Genomic DNA, 17,632 nt, shown 5'->3' with positions numbered 1-17,632 from the left:
GGGGAGGATGACCTCTCTCGACCTGCTGGCCACGCTCTTCTTGATGCAGCCCAGGATGCCATTGGCCTTCTTGGCCACAAGGGCACATTGCTGGCTCATGGTCATCCTGTTGTCCACCAGGACTCCCAGGTCTCTTTCCACAGAGCTGCTCTCCAGCAGGTCAGCCCCCAACCTGTCCTGGTGCAGGGGGTTATTCCTCCCCAGGTGCAGCACCTTACATCTGCCCTGGTTGAATTTCATAAGGTTTCTCTCCACCCAACTCTACAGCCTGTCCAGGTCTCACTGTATGACAGCACAGGCTTCTGGTGTGTCAATAATCTTCTGGTGTGTCAAAAAAGTCTGGAAGCTGGTATAGTGGGCAGCTTTGATTTTCTTAGACTAGACAAGGTTTTGCACAGTTAAAAGCTGCAGAGAAGATTTTATGTGATCATATTTTCCTGTCTCATGTCCGCACCCTGTTTGCTGCCCATTTGCTGCTGGTCTGAGGGAGAAAAGGGCCCATGTGAGGGTGGGCGGAGCTGCAGCGAGCTGGGAGAGAGCAGAAAGGCAAGGTGGTCATGAAAATGCCACCGAGACACAGCCAGGCCTGCAAGGGTCTGAGCAAAAAGCCACTGCTTTGCTTAAACCCCACCAGGCAGCCTCAAATACAGCGCCCGAAGCTGCACCCCCAAAAAGGAGCAGGGGGCTTGTTGGGTGCCTACGTGAGCACAACACTTCGGAAGCACAAAGGGAAAACATTCAGAACGTCTGCACCGGACCTGACCTCCTCCTGGGGCAGTGCTCAAGGGGGAGCTGCTGTAACAGCTGGCGGTGGTGGTGCCCTGGCGCAGGGTCACTCTCCGAGCACTTGAAACACACCCTCGGCTTCTGAGTGCACGTTTTTTGAGTCCCCGGTGCCAGAGGGGAATGGTGGTAATCCATCTAGCTTTCCTGCAGCTCCACTCCTGCCGCTTCATGGCAGGATGTCAGTCCACAGACGCCAGACTCTGGCTGCAAACACGGTTTCCTGTAGCTGTTATTACTTGGGCTCGAGCAACCCAGAGGAGAGAGGCGCAATCTGCAAATTGAACCCATTTGCCTTGTCTGCTGGAAGATCAAAAGGGGAATGGAATCGATGGGATTTTCAGAAGCCATTGGTGCTGGCTAGCACTGCCACCTTCCCTTGCCTGCAGTCCTTATTGCCATTAGATGAGGCAGACCCGGGGCCAAGAAACGTCCCCTGGAATGAATTGGCTGCCGGTCTGGAAACCTGACTCAGTGTCTATTTGGCCCTCCTTGAGTCAAAGGGACCAGATCTGGAAACCAGACAACGGGGCTAGGTGGAGCTCCAGCCCTCAGCTTGGCCTGTGCTCCCCCGCGTTTGTGAAAGGCTTTCTAGGATTGGGAGAGGCTCAGGCAGGGCTTTCTGAGGTGGGCTTGCCTACACATCTCCCACTCTTTAGAAGATACCTTTGCTGAGTTTGCATGCATCCCATGTTTCCTGAGACAGCAGAGCAGACCCAGAACTCTCCAATGGGCTCCTCTGTGAGCAGCCCATTCCTTCCTTGGTTTCTAACCCCAATCTACAACTGCATCCAGCTACAGAAGCTCTGTGTGACCCCCTCTGCGTCTGCTCACAGGCAGGGAAGCAGCCATATACATCTTGGTTCCCTGTTGTTGTGCCTGATGATAGCACAAGACACATCAGAGCAGCTTTCTAGCTATTGCATCGTCTGCAGCCCTTACAGATTTAATAGGACTAGATTTAATGAGCTTCTCCAGCTGCAAAGCGTTCTGTTGGACTGCTGGCCAGCAATGAGGTCTCATCCAGAGGAAAAAGGCATGTTAGTCCGTGGGCTTTCATGCATATAGCCCCTGACCAAAAGCCGTAATGCCTGTGAGCCCAAGGGGACAGTTACTGCAAGGGACAGAAACCTTTGTACTATAGTGCCTTCCCAACAAGAATGCAACTCCAATTTTCAAAGCTCTTAGGAACAGGCCACTCCTGTTGAGCACAACAATTTTTCTTTAAAATAGATTTGTTTACTCACTCCGTGTCATTCGGAGCTGACTCTTCTGTCTTCTCCCATGGGGAAAGTGTAGACCGGAAAGAAAGGGGAGCAGAGGACACAGCACTGTTTACTTGCAAGATGGTAGTTGTCCCCATGGACAAAGCAGAGCCCCAGAGAGGAACAAAGTGGCTGGTAAACAGGACAGACAAAGCTGGAACACCAGTGTCTGGATCGCTTGTGATTCGAGGTTCATTCAGTTCTTCTTGCAGAAAATCCCTCTGTTCAACCATTCTCTTCTTTCTCATCCATATATTTGTATGTATTTACGTACTTAGAGACGTGCTGCAATGAAAGACAGAAAGTTTTTACATACCATATCCCATTATGCTTTCTAGCAGAAGTTTATCTCCTGAAACACGCTTTTTTCCTCCTTTTTTTTGTACTGTTTTTGTTTTTTGTTTTCCTTAAATGCATACAAAAACATACCCATCCCAAGTTGACGTAACAAGTTCTTGCACAGGGGTAGTAGAAAGAGAATGACTGTGATTGCTGTCTCAGCCTTGGAGATGGCCAACACTGGAAATCCATAGGTGTTTAAGAGAAATCCCGTGGAGAAATACACTACAATGTAAATCTGTATCACTCTAAGTGAGTGCAATGGGAAGATGTAAATTTGAAAACAGGTTAACATTTGGCCAAGACCTTGGAAATACCTCTTCCAGGTCTGGAGAAATAATTTTATGTCCAGCATACCTGACTGCTCCTACCAGACATACGTCTTAAAAGCTGAGGGCATAGGCTGTGAGCAGCCCTGGCTGCTGTTCCAGCTTGTCCCACCAGGAGGTTGGACTAGATCCCCTCCTGAGGTTCCTTTCAACCTGAATTATCCCATAATCCTAATAATAAACAGACAATGCTTCCTGTATCTGGAACAATGATGAAGTCCGTGGACTGTTTCTAAAGACTGCAAAAGGCAGTTGCTGCTTGTTTGAGGTACACCAGGCAGATCCTCCACTGGCACAAGACAGCAGAGTTCCAGAGGAACTGGGATTCCTCACTGTCTTGGGGCACATTACCTCTAGAAACTTGCCCTGGCCAGGCTCACCACCAGAAGGGAGAAGCAGGCAGGGCAGGTGAGCTCACTTGGCCCCTCTTCCCTCCATGGCCAGCAGTTCATTATCTGTGGGTGGTCTTTCAGACTGCTGCGCTGATCCCATCCCACTTGAAAACCAATCCACCCAGCAGTTGGGGCCCGTGACTCTCTCAAGGAGAGCTTCCAGTTTCTAAAAATAGCCACTAACCCAACACAGCCAACACACACTGACTCACTCATTAGGCAAGACCTTTTCTCCAGCTCCTGACACTGAAGCAATGAAAAAGAAAAAAGTAAGAAAAGCAAAGAAAAATCCTTCTGATTCTCCAGAGGAGCCCTCAGCCATGGGCATCTAGCTCAACCACCCCTCCACATTCACTAACATTCCCCACTGCCTCTCATGAGCAGACACATCCTCCCACTTGCCATCCTCTTCCAACCATGCTCCTCATTCTCCAAGTGAAGCAGGGGGTTCACCCATCCTGGCCCCATCCTGCTCCTGAAAACAAGGTGCTGGATCCCCATCAAGCGCCATTCAGATCAGAAAGGAATCAGCCTGCCTATTGGGGCACTACTGGAGAGTCCCAGCCCCACAGGACCTGGGCACGTGCTCTCCAACCTGCTTCTCTCTGCACTGCCCACCTTCCCATGTCCCTTGCCGCCAGCCCCCACAGCCCAGCAGTGGTCTCCCCTCTGCAGGGGAGTTTTATTCCCAGTTTTATTTTCCCATCAAATTCTGAATATTTTCTGAAGAGAAAAAAAATAGAAATAAATAGAAATAAATCCCTTTTGTCTGCAAATCCCCCGGGAAAATAACTGCAGTGCTGCTAGCACTGGGCATGGACATACAAAGACCCATGGCTTAACCCTTGTTTCTGTACTTTGTGACTGGGATTACGGCAAACAAGAGTTTCCAGTTTCAGGGCTGTGAAAGTCCCCTCTCTGGACCTGGAAGGTCTGTCTCACCTGAACATGTTAGAAGAGAAGGGAGGGGGCAGGGGTGAACCCCTATTAACCCACTGCTTTTACTTCCTTGAATTAAGCCAGTGGTTGCATTTAGTGCCAGACTGCGCAGAGCAAGACTGAGAAGAGAGATGCACCTCCTTCTCTCTCGTTTGTGGATTCACAAGGACATCTTGGGAGTCTTGCAGCCAGGCAGGGCACTCTCTTCTGTGATTGAAAGGGACAATTATTTATACTCGGTGCTAAAACGAGTGGCTAGCCCCACCACCATCACCTTCAACAACCTTTCCAGAGGCACCACCTTTTAAATCCCCCAAGATTTCTCCCAGACCTGCCAAGCAGCAGAAGAAAGCTGCATTATGAAATACTTAGCAATTGTAACCGCTTTGGTGCCAAAGTAGCAGTCAAGCTGTTCTTTAAAAAAAAAAAAAAAAAAAGGAAAGAAAGAGAGAAAGAGAGAAGAAAGAGAGAAGAAAGAGAGCAAGAAAGAGAGCAAGAAAGAAAGAGAGAGAGAAGGAAAGAAAGAGAGAAGGAGAGAAAGAAAAGAGAGAAGGAGAGAAAGAAAAGAGAGAAGGAAAGATGGAAAGATGGAAAGAAGGAAAAAGAAACGCTGTAACCATAACTGTAATTCACGCTTAGCTCAGTCTATAAAACTTCTCCCTTCCTGGATCTAAGCCAACAGCTTGAATTTTTAGTGAACTCTAAAGTTAAGTTGCCCTGGTGATAAATGCATCTGTGGGGAAAGAAGGCAGGGGGGGGAAAAATCCCGTCCCCCCATTTTTAGCACAGCTCAACATTTTTCTGTAGAATTTGTGTAGTTTCTAAAGTGGACATGAAGACATACATTAACAACGGCCTGCAACAGAAAACAGGAATGAGAGATGGGAGGAGAACTTAATTCCAGCATCCGGCACTGTCATTAGGACTGGGTCTGTAATCACAAAGATGACAACAGACAGGTTGCCTGGAGTCCAGTAAGTTAATTATGCTGCAAATGTGCTTGACATGCCTAAATATGATTGTCTTTTGGGAAAAGAGACAGGACTGATGTATTGTCTAGCTGTATTTTGACCTTCCATCACGTGTCGAGGACTTCGCTCCTTCAATCCTGACCATGAAAAAGTGGAGGACCTGGAAGGGAGATTATACTGCAACACCACAGAAAGACAGAGGCTAGAAAATCCCACCCATCCGTCCTCTTCACCATGGCACAAAATGAAACAAGAGATGAACATTAACCCTGCTGCTCCCAGAAGACTGGTACAATCAGTCCGGCAAGTGAGAAAGAGGGTTAAAATTGAGTGAAGAACCACCAGGATAAACACAGGTAAAATCAGTAGCCCGGATGTGGGTGCTGGCAGGTCATGAACATCTCACCTGCATGGGCAATGCCAGCCCCAAATTGGTCCCAAAGGAAAGTTTTCACTGGCTTCAGCACACAATTACACCATTAAGGAAAAATGGCCAAAAAAAGAAAAGGTTGTATTTCATACTTGACCAGAGGATGGCTGTTTATAAGGAAAGAGGACAATAATTGTCCTACATGCCCCTTTCATTTCACCAAATAAAATTATGGGACCACCTGAGAAAGAGCAGGGTTTCATACTTTTTTTCTCATTCTTTTCCTAGCATTTACTTTTGTTAAGGGCGTGAAAGGCTCTGGCTCTGGAAATCCTTTCTCAGTAGCCCAGTACTGTCCTGCAGGAACTCCTCAGTCTAGTCTCTCAGACATACCCAGCACATGAGAGAAGATGCAGCCCATACCTTGGCCATAGGTTCTCAGTTCATGGAGCAAGCGTGCTTGTGGGTATTTACGCTCCTGGGCGCATTACTGTGATCGGACCATTATCATCAACAGTTTGAGGCAGCCATCAGAGACATCCCCAGCATGGGGCAGGGGAGCAAAACGCCAATGGAGTTTTTATCGGCATTTTCCAGGAGAAATAGCCATCTGGAGCCGCCTTGTGACGGCAGATGTGGGAATATCAAAGGAGAAGCAGGCGCCTCCTTTACCTCGGTCAACAAACGAAACACCTCCTTGCAGGCAGGTTAGAAAATAACATAAAATCTGCTGAGGACAAGTTTCCATTTGACAGCAAAGAGCTGCCCAGAAATGAGTCACTCAGGAACATTTCAGTCAAACCTCCCCCACTCCCACCAGGGGATTTGCAGACAAAAGGGATTTATTTCTATTTTTTGCTATTTTTTCTCTTCAGAAAAATATTCAGATTTTGATGGGAAAATAAAACTGGAAAGCTTTTTTCCCCTTCGTTTTTGCCCTTTGAACAATTTCTTTCACCACTTGTGTGGAATTGTCAGAAGAAATACCTCAAAGAAAAGCAAGAGCATGAAAAAAGAAAAGAGCTGGGGAGGAGAAAGTTCATTTCCAATATACACAATACATGTGCAAAACGCTTCTCTGCAGCCTTCCCTGTCCCTCCCTCTTCCTCTGAGTCTGGCCATTGTCCACTGCATCCTGCTGCCCTGAGCAAAGCCATCTTCAGCCCCTGTATAGTAGGATGCCATTCAGAGGGACCTGGACAGGCTGGAGAGGTGGGCCCGTGCAAACCTCATGAAGTTCAACCAGGCCAAGTGCAAGGTCCTGCACCTGGGTCATGGCAATCCCAAGCACAGATACAGGCTGGGCGGAGAATGGCTTGACAGCAGCCCTGAGAAGGACTTGGGGGTAGTGGTGGATAAGAATCTCAACATGAGCCGGCAATGTGTGCTCAGAGCGCAGAAAGCCAACCGCATCCTGGGCTGCATCACAAGAAGCATGGCCAGCAGGTCGAGGGAGGTGATTCTGCCCCTCTGCTCTGCTCTGGTGAGACCCCACCTGGAGTACTCCATCCAGCCCCGGAGTCCTCAGCACAAGAAGGACATGGACCTGTTGGAGCAAGTCCAGAGGAGGGCCACGAAGATGATCAGAGGACTGGAGCACCTCTCCTATGAAGACGGGCTGAGAGAGTTGGGGTTGTTCAGCCTGGAGAAGAGAAGGTTCCGGGGAGACCTTATAGTGGCCTTCCAGTACCTAAAAGGGGCCTACAGGAGAGATGGGGAGGGACTCTTTACCAGGGAGTGGAGAGATAGGACGAGGGGTAACAGTTTAAAACTGAAAGAGGGAAGTAGTGAATGAATTTCTCGTTTTGCTTCGCTTGCATGAGCAACCTTTGCTTTACTTATTAAATTATCTTTATCTCAACCCACGAGTTTTCTCACTTTTACTCTTCTGATTCTCTCACCCATCCCACTGGGGGGTGGTGAGGACACACCGGCTGTGTGTCCTAAGTGCCAGCTGGGGTTAAACCATGACAGAGGGGAGACCCAGCTCCATCAAGTGCCTGGTGCCCAGCCTCTGGTGTTTTTCCCCCTCACCTGTTGGACCCACAGCTCTGATTCCTTTCACCAAGGAGATGCATCCCTGTGTAAACTGGACAATTGAAATCCTTCCCTGTTTCGTACATTTCCTTCAACAAACCAAATCAACTATTTGTACTCTTAGGAACAATTTTTTTAAGTGCGTACTTCAGTTAGGCTTAGAGAAGATGCTGGCTCTAGTGGAACCAAAATTAATCCCCAAACAGAGAAAAAAAAGAGACTGTGACATAATAATATGGGAATGTTTGTCCTTCACTTTGCTAGGAGCATTGCTGGAGACATTGGAAATGTAAGCTCCTAGGCAAAAATATCAAAAGCAAGACAACTCCAATGCTTTCATATAAGCTACAGCAACACTGTAGACTCCGTCTCCAGCAAAGGAAAAGTCCAGTACAGCCCTGGGGCTTTCTGTATCAGAAGATGAGTGTTAATGCAGAGGAGACAAATCTCATCTGAAAACCTTTCCTGTTATTAAAATGATAAACAGCAACGGACAGGATCAGAATCTTTCTTCAAAGTTATAGTCAGTCAATTGGTTTCATCCTCTCTTTTTCTGGCCCAGAATCTCCCGTACATGGAGGTGTACCCACCAGAGAGCTAACACCAGCTTTCCCAACAGCTGATGGCAATCTGTCAATGGATGAACACCCTTTCCAGCCTTCAGCATACCATCTCCATCCTTGCCTGAAGGCAGAAGCAGCTGCCATAATGGAAAGACTGGGTTGGGTCTTGCAGATCAAAAAGGAGGAGAACAATATCTGAAAAGAATCACTTCCATTTTTTTTTATAACCATCAAACATTTCCATCAGGAGCAAAGTGGGAAGCAAATCTAACTCAAAGCAGCAAGACCTAACTTGTCTCAAAGTAAGGCTGCAGTTTAAGAAGCTGAGGGCAACACAAGTCAGAAGAAAGCAGACTACCATTCGTAGGATCTGGGTTCCCATCGCTGCCTCTAGCTTTTTGATCTTTGGCAGGTCTCTGATACTTCCTGAGCAACTCCCCTGCCGTCAATGGGAGGATGGAGATTTCCTAACCCCCATGTCATGGAAAGCAGAGCTAGAGATGCTGAAAAGGGCACTCAGCTTTCATTCAAAAATATATTGTGGCCTTCATCCCTGGGTAGAAAACTTTGAAAGTGTGAACGGAAAGGCAAAAATGAAAGAACTAAATACATGGGTTGTTTTTAATCTGATGCTCTGCAAAATCAATTTCAGATCAGGAATTAGGGTCAGGAGAGACCTGACTCCTGATTTCCCAATGCCTATTGCTGGCAATGCTGGCATGACACTTCCTTGGCCTTGTGGCTTTGGCTGAAGGTCTCTCAGGCACAGAACATGGTTTGTTCTGTGAAGGTTCAGTGCTAGACCCAAAGGGAACAGGAATCACCCTGAACTACTGGCATTTGGATGCATCTGGGTTTTCTGCATGAGTCTATCTACACTGCACATTGCCAGGCTCTCATACTTCACTGCAAAGATGCAAAATGTCCCAAACCAGCATTTGTCTCCTGACACACCGAGAAGTCAAACAGTGAATATTTCATAGAAATCGTAGAACGGTTTGGGTTGGAACGGACCTTTAAAGATCAACTAGTCCGACCCATCAGGACATTTCAGGCAGTGCAGATCCAAGTCCATGGGTGCATCTCCCAGTGACTTGGAATAGGCCTGCTGTCTCAGATGAGGTCTGCAGTGAAATTTGGTCTCACCAGCACTAAGCAACAAACTCATACACCTGTATTAGTGATGAAAGGCTCACCGAGTCCCTCGTGGCAGCAGCTACACCTCCACCTCCTTTCAGACCCTGTGCTTTTGGAGATGCCAGACCTCACCGCTGCATCCAGCTAGGAACAGGCACCAGGATCTCCATGGTGTTGCACGTCTACGGAGAGAAAGCACGTTGTGAAGGTGGCGAGTTCTGACAAAAGCTAGAAAATGCCATTAACTAAAACAAAAAAAAAGCACGGGGCTATGCAAAAATAGGAGACCGTTTCATAATGTGCTCACATAAACAGATGAATTAAGCCTGCTCTCCAGACAGCTGTAGCTCTATCTGCCTTGCGAGTGCTTGACTTTCCCACCTTAACACTGTGCTCTTAGCGTGCTTTTTTTCACCCTGTGCGTTGTATATAGAAAATACAGCCTCCCACCCGCCTCCCCCCGGCCCCAGCTCTGCAGTAAGGGAATCCCAGTGTTGAGTGAGTGCAGGCACTTACCAGCTGACACAGTGTCCACGCTGCAACCACAAGGGTCTCTTTATAGAGCAGGTCTCCGGGCACACGAGGCCTGGACCAGCCTAACCGAATCAGCGGAGAAAAATAAACATCCTTCTCTTGGAAGCGCCTAGCACAATTTCATTAAGCCAGACTAGGACTGCAAAGGAGCCGGATGTATATTTATTGAATTGAGCCCTAGGAGAATAAAAGGGGGAAAGAAGCCCCCAGCTGTTATGGTGAGGGGGGATTTAAGGAAACTAAACAAAGCAAGAGTTATCCCCCCCCTATTCAAACCCCAACACTAAAAAAAGAAACTACAAAGTCTTTTTCAGGCTCGATTTCTGCAGAGGGTAACGTGAACATGCTGCGGTTTTAGAACAATTAAATGAAGAAAGGTGTCTTTTGGAAAGAGGGGTACAAGAATTACGAGCGTGTTTCCAACCAGCGGCATTCCGGCCTGGTTTATGGCACACTCTGGACGCCGGCCCACCTCTGAGGTGGAGTGTGAACATAAAACATTTCCCCAATTGTTTTCCCCGTTGAGATGCGGCGATGCTGAGCAGCTGCGAAGCGACGCATGGGCAGCGGTCCCTGGCCTGGCTTTCCCGGCGGTGGCAGAGCGTGGGGGTTTAGGGCTAATTAAGAAATGAAAATTGACTCTCGACTCCACACGTTTAACCACCTCCCCTTGCTCCCAGTCCTTCCCAGGGAAGGGGTTTCTGTTTCAAGGTATTTCAGATCAACGCCAGTTCATTTTTCTCTGTTTCTTTTGTCTCTTTTTTTACTTTTGGTATTGGAAGGGGCTCCAGAGAGGCTATTTAAAATGGTTTGGTTACCAAAATTCAGCTTCTAGTAAAGAAATAACAATGAATGTTCTGTCAATCCTTACAGTATCTCCCTCAAGCGCTAACAGCAATGCAACGTTTCTTTTAACAAGTGACCCCGAATTCTTCCTTCTCCCCTCAAAAAGAGGTCCTGGACTGGAGATGCATTAGAAATGTTGCTCTGCTGTGCTTGAGAGAGACACAGAAAATATGGCCAGCCATGCCTGAAGGACATGGACATTTTTTTATTGGTGATCAGAATAACAATATAGCAATAACAGCAATAAAAAACATTTTGTAGTTATACTGGTATAAAGGTATAATTTTGGCTCTTATCTTATATCCCTACTAAGAAAGAGTAAAAGGTGAAGTAATCAAAGAAAAACTAAAAGGTACCCAGTCAGGTATAATAAATTATAAAGCAAGTGATGGAGATGGCCCGTGTAGGGAGCAGGCGGAGAAGATGCAGGCGGGGATGTTTCTTTGCTGCTGCACTGATTCTCTCCTGTGAGAGCCCATCAGACGCTTCCCCTGGGCCCTCCAAAATTACTCCCTGAAATGACAGCGCAATGAGCCTCTGCCCAGCCCCACCGAGCCCGCGAGGGCTGCAGGAGCTGGCAGACAACGGTGCAAGGTGCCCCAACACAGAAACATCGCAAGATGCCCCAATGTGGACAGCATCTCTAGCACGTTGGGCTGTCTCAGCCTGCGTCCCTTTCTCAGGTCAGGAGTATCGCGTTACACAATCCTTCTGGTGCAAGAGGTGTGAAGGAAAGACAGAATAGCCTCTCAAGAAGATTTTAGCTGGGCTATAAATACTGCTGAAGTGGGCTGCCTTCCCTTCCCCTGCTTCGCCAAGCTTCTCCAAATGCAGGAAAAAACATGAGGAAAAAGGGACACTCCCCACACACCCCCTTGGTTTCAGGCTGCAACATCTCCGCACCCCTGAGGATGCTTTTCCAGGCAGAAAAGGGGTGCTGTGGCCCAGGCGCTTTGCAAAGCTGGGTGAGTAGATTTCCTACACGTTGCCAGACTGAGCCAGTGGGCCCTGGGGGGTGCAGGCAGGGGCCCAGAGATAATTATTATCCCTAATTATCTGAGGAGATTTGGGAGCACCGATGCACCCCGCTCAATGCGGAAATGGATCGATACAGGACTCTTAAGGCTTTGGTCCCCAAAGTGTGAAAGTTAAACTCTAATGCAATGCAGTTGCCTCTTTCTTTTTCAATTTAAACAAAAGCTAAAAACAAAGAAAATGGCAAGAAAAGCAGAAAAAAAATAATACAGTCATCAGCACCTGGTTATTGCCAGAATCCATGGGGTATGGAATCTGATACCCATCGCCTTTATCGGGTCAGGGTTTGACAAGTAAAAGAAGTAGATTATGGTAGATTTTCAAAGCCCTTTTAACAGCGCAGACAACTGCAAAGCTGAGTATTCCAGTCTCAGCCTTATTAAAGGCTATTTTCATAACCATAAACCATCAGAACAATGTCTCATTTTATAATTAATACATATTGTTATTAATAGATTTAAACAAAGCTGGCTTTCATTCCTTTATTTAGTGGTGCATTTGGTGAAGCACTTAAAGGGTGCCATTCCAGTGTACACATATAACTGTTTTAATTACATCCTGTGAATTTATTTTTCCAGGGAGAAATATTTCTCAGGGAAAACGTCTATAAAAGTAACTTTAGAAGCAATGTAATTTTGTGTGTGTTTCCTATAGGAAATCTGTTTAGTTTAAGTCCCAGGTTCTAACACTCTCTTTTATGCAGCAGTGCGACCTGAAGAATGCTGCTGACAGCCGCGTTAAATCCTTCTATCTCTTCTGAAATGAAATTGCTGATGGAGTTGCGAGTCATATCTTGATGGGACTTTGCCTCCTCCCTCTCGAATAGATTTCATTTGCAGGATGACTCCCTCACAGACACACACACACCCCCCCGCAAAAGGAGGCATCTTACCTTAACAGGCACTCCAGGCGTTGATTTACGTGCCCATGTCGGTGTTGCATTTGTGAGTTATTTTTACTGTCACTTATTTAACCAAGGACAGCCCCACCAGAGCTTGACTGTAGTTTCCCAGATATAAGAAGAAAAACTTTATGGGTTTCACAGCCATCAAAGTGAGAGTTCCCAGGAAACGTATCCTCCAGGAGGGGCTCTGGTCAGGCGTGAGCGTTTATTTCTTTTCCCTAGGAAGCGATAAAGACAGCTGGAAACTCCAGCCCACGGCCACTTTGTCACCCTTAAACTCCTCATTTCTGGGGCTTGCACCAATCATTTCACCTTCTAACTTCATCCTGACCTTGGAGAGTTAGCAATTAGTGACATTTCATACCTCTGCCAAGAAAGAGTTCGTGTTCCTCTGGGCAACTGGACACAGACTATGGTGACAGCCACGTGCTGAGTCCTTGGCCCTGCCTGTCTCTTCTTTGCAGAACACGGGCTGCTCCCCATTTGGCACAAGTCTGTCTCTGTCTGGAGACTTTGCTTGGGTTCTGCTTGCGGTTCTGGTCATGGATGGATCTTCAGCAGCTTTGACTTCTAACAAAAGCGATGGAAAAGCTGTTAGCTCCCTCCTGCAAATCAGCTTTTTCTACTCTGAGAACTTTCTCTATAGCACTTAGCTCATCCTGCTCAGATTTTGCCCTATACCTCATCATCATGGAAAAGCAGGCATAACCCCCAGCACCCCGCTGAAAAGACGCTGTGATGTACCAGCACTGTGCTGTCCTGCTTGGAAAGCCTTTCTCTGCCTTACATCTGCTGGGAGCTGGCCTGGGGAGTTGCACCAGGTCACCTCGGAGAGGAGAGCATCTTTCCTTACCTGAGGAAAAGGGCCCAGCATCTAAGAAAGCCAAAGGAAAAGCAGCTTTTCCTCTAGGTAATGACAAGGAATTGGGACACTCCAGAGTGGCCCCGTGCCGGCGAGGGATTTCTGGATTTCTAGCACAGAACATGTGTGACCCTCTCTGACCTTCAAATTTTGCACTTGGTTTTCTTCTCGGAGGCTGAAACAAGGGCTGCTGCTGGGCACTCAGATCCCAGTGCTGCAGCAAAGCAAATTAATTAGGATGTGGGACAGTGACAGGTGGAATGCAAATAGGCCCAGGTTAAACAAGGGAAGACCTGATTGTCCTTCCCAGACTCTGGGCTCCAGAAGAGTGGCCAGCTCTACGGCTAGAAACATAGTCCGGGTTTGTGCATGGTCCTTGAAGGCCCACATGGTTGGAAGTTTCTGATGGTAACAGTTGTTCTAAAACAAGATAGTCCTTCAGCTTAGGCGAAGACAGTGTCTTCAAGATTAGTTATGTTCTGCTGCATCTTTGGTGCTAATTGCCTTGGGCTGATTGGGCACTGCCTTCGAATCTTCCCCACCTTACATGCTGTGCTGCCAGAGCCTTTGTCAGGAACGTCCCCTTCCTTTCTTTTCCTCTCCGTGGGTTCTTGCAAGTAGGTGTGATCAGCTCTCTGTGAACTTACTCAGCTCCTGCTGCTGTGAGGTTTCACCACCTTGAAAATTACATCCTTCCAGAACACAGAGGAAAGGGTTTGAGTTATTTTAGACATAGGAAAAATAAAATAAAATACAGAGAAATTAGCTTTCCCATCTGCAGAGTATGGTGGATCAGCTTTGCCAGCTATAAAAACCTATCCTGGTTACTTATTGTGGTGACAGGATATTTTCACTGTTCACTTGAGGTAGTGCATTAGCAGTACCACGAACTAGTCTGTAAGGACCATTCTTTAACTCCAAGAAAGTGAGGTTTTCAATGCCACAAAATGTGGCGTGGCATTTCACGCTGCCAAATACATTTATGCAGAAAGTGCTGCAGGCCAATAACACAGGCGGAGAAAGACAGTTGTACCTGATCACATAAGAAAGCAAGTCTCCAAGATGGAGAAATAGTCATTATTAGCCCGTACTAATTCTTCTCTGTCATTACTATTGATCTCTACTGGCACTATTTCAAGCCCTAGCTCCACTGCTGAAAAAAAAAAAAGCACAGAGATGGTGCTTAAATCAAAGGGATGGAAGGGAGATGCCTGCCACAGACTAACAGAGATCTGTTGCACAGCTGGAGAGGAAGCCAATGTCGTGAATGTTATTTCATTCCCATGCCAGTATTGCTTTGATCTACAAGTCTTTGGCAGGGCTTGATGTCTGATCTAAATTTATCTGGGTCTTGGACTGGCCTGGATCAAGCTGCATAATCCAGCAGCCCAGCTGAGTGGCATGATGCAAGAAAGTCCCATCCACTCCTACTTACCTCTGAGAAAACCTGGGTGGTGGACTTGAAGATATCTCAAAAGGCTGCACCTTCACCACCACAAGTGATCAGAAAGTATCGACTCACCTCATCAACGCCCAAAACTCAAAGAGAATGGAAAATACTGTGTTGAACAGATGAAATGTGGACCAGCAAGGCTAGCAGTTCCTAAACACTTCCCAGTTGGATAGGTTGGAAGGAGAAAGCCAAGCTTAGAGCTAAGGCAGGAATAAATGGCCTGGAGTTCTCCAGAGGGATGTGAGCTCTGAGGCTGAAATGGAGCATCCCATCCCCCTGCAGCAGGTTTCACACTGACCTCAGGGGGATACTTCAGGCTCACACTTTCTGGGAATTTTTTTTTTGCCAGGCTTGGGTGTACAAAGAGAAATCCCAAGCGGCTGGACAGTTATGGGCCCTTTGGATGCTGTGCTATGTCTGTCTGGGCTTGGAATGAGAGATGCTACTCCGAGTCAAAAGTAGGTGGCAGAACAGGGCCCTCCTTGGAGAGGCTGGTGGAGAAACCTCAAGACCCATCCTGCTTCACAGAGACTGAAGACAAAGCTGTGAGGGACCAAAGCACGGTGGTGGGGTCCTGCATTTCAGTCAGGGACATGTGAAGAAGGAGTAAGACAATAGGGAAAAAAACAGATTATTTTTATCTCCTGAGCGCACCGGAAAACAATCTGCTTTTGCAGGAAAACAGCAGACTTACAACTTCTTTCTTACTAGTAAGGTTCCAGCTTCTCTCCTGATGAGGACAAAAGCTCGTTTATTAATTTTTTCATGGTTTGACTGTGAGGGGTCCAAAAGAGCCCCTAAATCTCAAGCCCTCTTTCCACTGCTACTCAACCATGCAAACTGTACTTTACAGCCCAGACACTTGGTTACCCAACCTACACCCAGGACGTGGAGGAACCCTTCTCATGGAGCCCACCACTTCTTGGTCACTGGAATTTCCAGGAAGATGCCAGCACACAGTTCTTTACCAAGGCAGAGAGCACAGAGCCCGCACCCATGCTCTCATGAGGTAAGAACTACAGAGAAACACTTTTAACCAACTTACTCTGTGGATGATTAAAAGATTTATTGTCTAATGTGAAAAGAAAGAGTGGAAATGCTTAGGACAAAGTGCTGCAGGCTGCAACTCTTCGCCTTAGTTGAGGTCATCTTTAATGGCTTCCATGCACCAAAGTGTTCAGGCAACAGGCAAATTCTCCATGCCTGGTACACCCCTCCTGGCTCTCCTGACAAGGCAAGGACACCCACCTGCTCTGCAGCCGGGGGGAGAGGAGAAGCTAAGGCTTTACCTCCCCATGGCCCAAGCTCATCTCTCCAGCCTCTGGTTGGCCTCTCCCTTGTTTTGTCCCCGGGCAATAACCATCCTGGGACAGCACTGGGAGTTAGGTCATTTCCTTCCCCCTCTTCTCTCCAAGGGGTTTTAATTAGTATTGCCATTGTACTCCTAAATGGAACTATACTCCTGGCTTCCAGTTTAAGCCCCCCCCCCCTTTTTTTCTAGTTATGAGCCTTTTAAAGGCGCAGCTGTAAAACTCCGCAGACCGTATATCATAACACTTCATAATCACACTTACATTCTAGTAACACGACAGAAATCAGCTCATTCCAAGTGACATGGGGATCCTAAAAGCTGTATGCCAGCGTGCGTTAATAGCGAAGCTGGGAGTGAGGCATTGAGCTGGAGCACCCTTGCCCCCCGCCTCAGTGGTCCTCTGGGAGGATCTCGGTGGTCCTCTGGGAGGATCTCAGTGGGACAAGGCTGAACCCGAGGGAGTCAGGGGACTGGGAGCAGCTTCTCATTCCCTGTCAGAGCCTTGCTGAGCTACGTCAGGTCTGCACAAAGGTGGATGCGTCCTAGCGCGCATTCTCTCGGTGGGGCTCTGAGGCTAACCATTGGGATGAGCTGGGCTCCCCAAGGCACGCTGGGGAGGTCCTATGGTTCTGTGAGGACATGTGAAGAAGGGATAAGACAATAGGGCAAAAACGTATTCTTTTTATCTCATCAGTGCATAGGAAAACAATCTGGACGTGTGAAGACCATATTCAGTCTCCCAGTATAGAAAACGGAGTCAAGCATCCTTCACAGCATATACATACACGTGTAGGCATGTTCATCCACAGAAAAGGGACTTTCACAGATCATTCCATTAATTGAACAAGCAAATGTATTTTCTTACTTATTTTAACTTAATCCACCCAGAAGGCGTGTGTCTGAGGCCCTGGGCTCCGCAGGAACACAGTTCATCACAAAGAGGACAATGACAGCTAAACACTGCGGTCGCTGGAAGCCATCCCGGTAGCTGAAAAGCATCACTACCCCTTTTCTGCACTGACAACCACGCTCAGCACAGGACGGGGTTCCTCTCCTGTAATGTGCTTATACGGCACCTCGCACAGCAAAGCCTTGATGTAATTAGCCCCTTTAGCTGCAATGACACCAATAATGGCTGTAAAGCGTTTCCTCCCGATCGCTCGCAGCTGCAGACCTCCAACTCACTGTGACTTTCTTCTCCCCAGGACCCTATTTCCACCTTCAGCCCTACATCCGTGGGTTTTCACGGCAAAGGGCGGTGTGGTTCTGGTTCTCGTGTAGCACCAGCCCTTCCTCCACCATGCAACGTGCTGCAGTACAGTCCTGACATGTTTTTCCTCCCGGCTGCACGTTTAAGGCCCCGATCCAACACTCGGAGAAGTTCGCAGAGCGCTTGCCATTGACTTGAGCAGGTTTTGGATCAGGTGCTGCAAGTAAAACGTGTCCCAGCCAGATACCACTCACTAGGGTGTAGTTTTTGAGGCTGAGTTTAAATAGCGAAGCCCAGGCCTGGACTTGGCTCTCTCGCTGACCTTTCAGAAAGCCTCTTCTCATTTTGCTT

This window comes from Chroicocephalus ridibundus, chromosome 7, assembly GCF_963924245.1.
Source record: "Chroicocephalus ridibundus chromosome 7, bChrRid1.1, whole genome shotgun sequence".
Classification (NCBI taxonomy): Eukaryota; Metazoa; Chordata; class Aves; order Charadriiformes; family Laridae; genus Chroicocephalus; species Chroicocephalus ridibundus.
The sequence above is the reverse complement of the archived record's forward strand: the minus strand, read 5'-3'. Positions refer to the sequence as shown.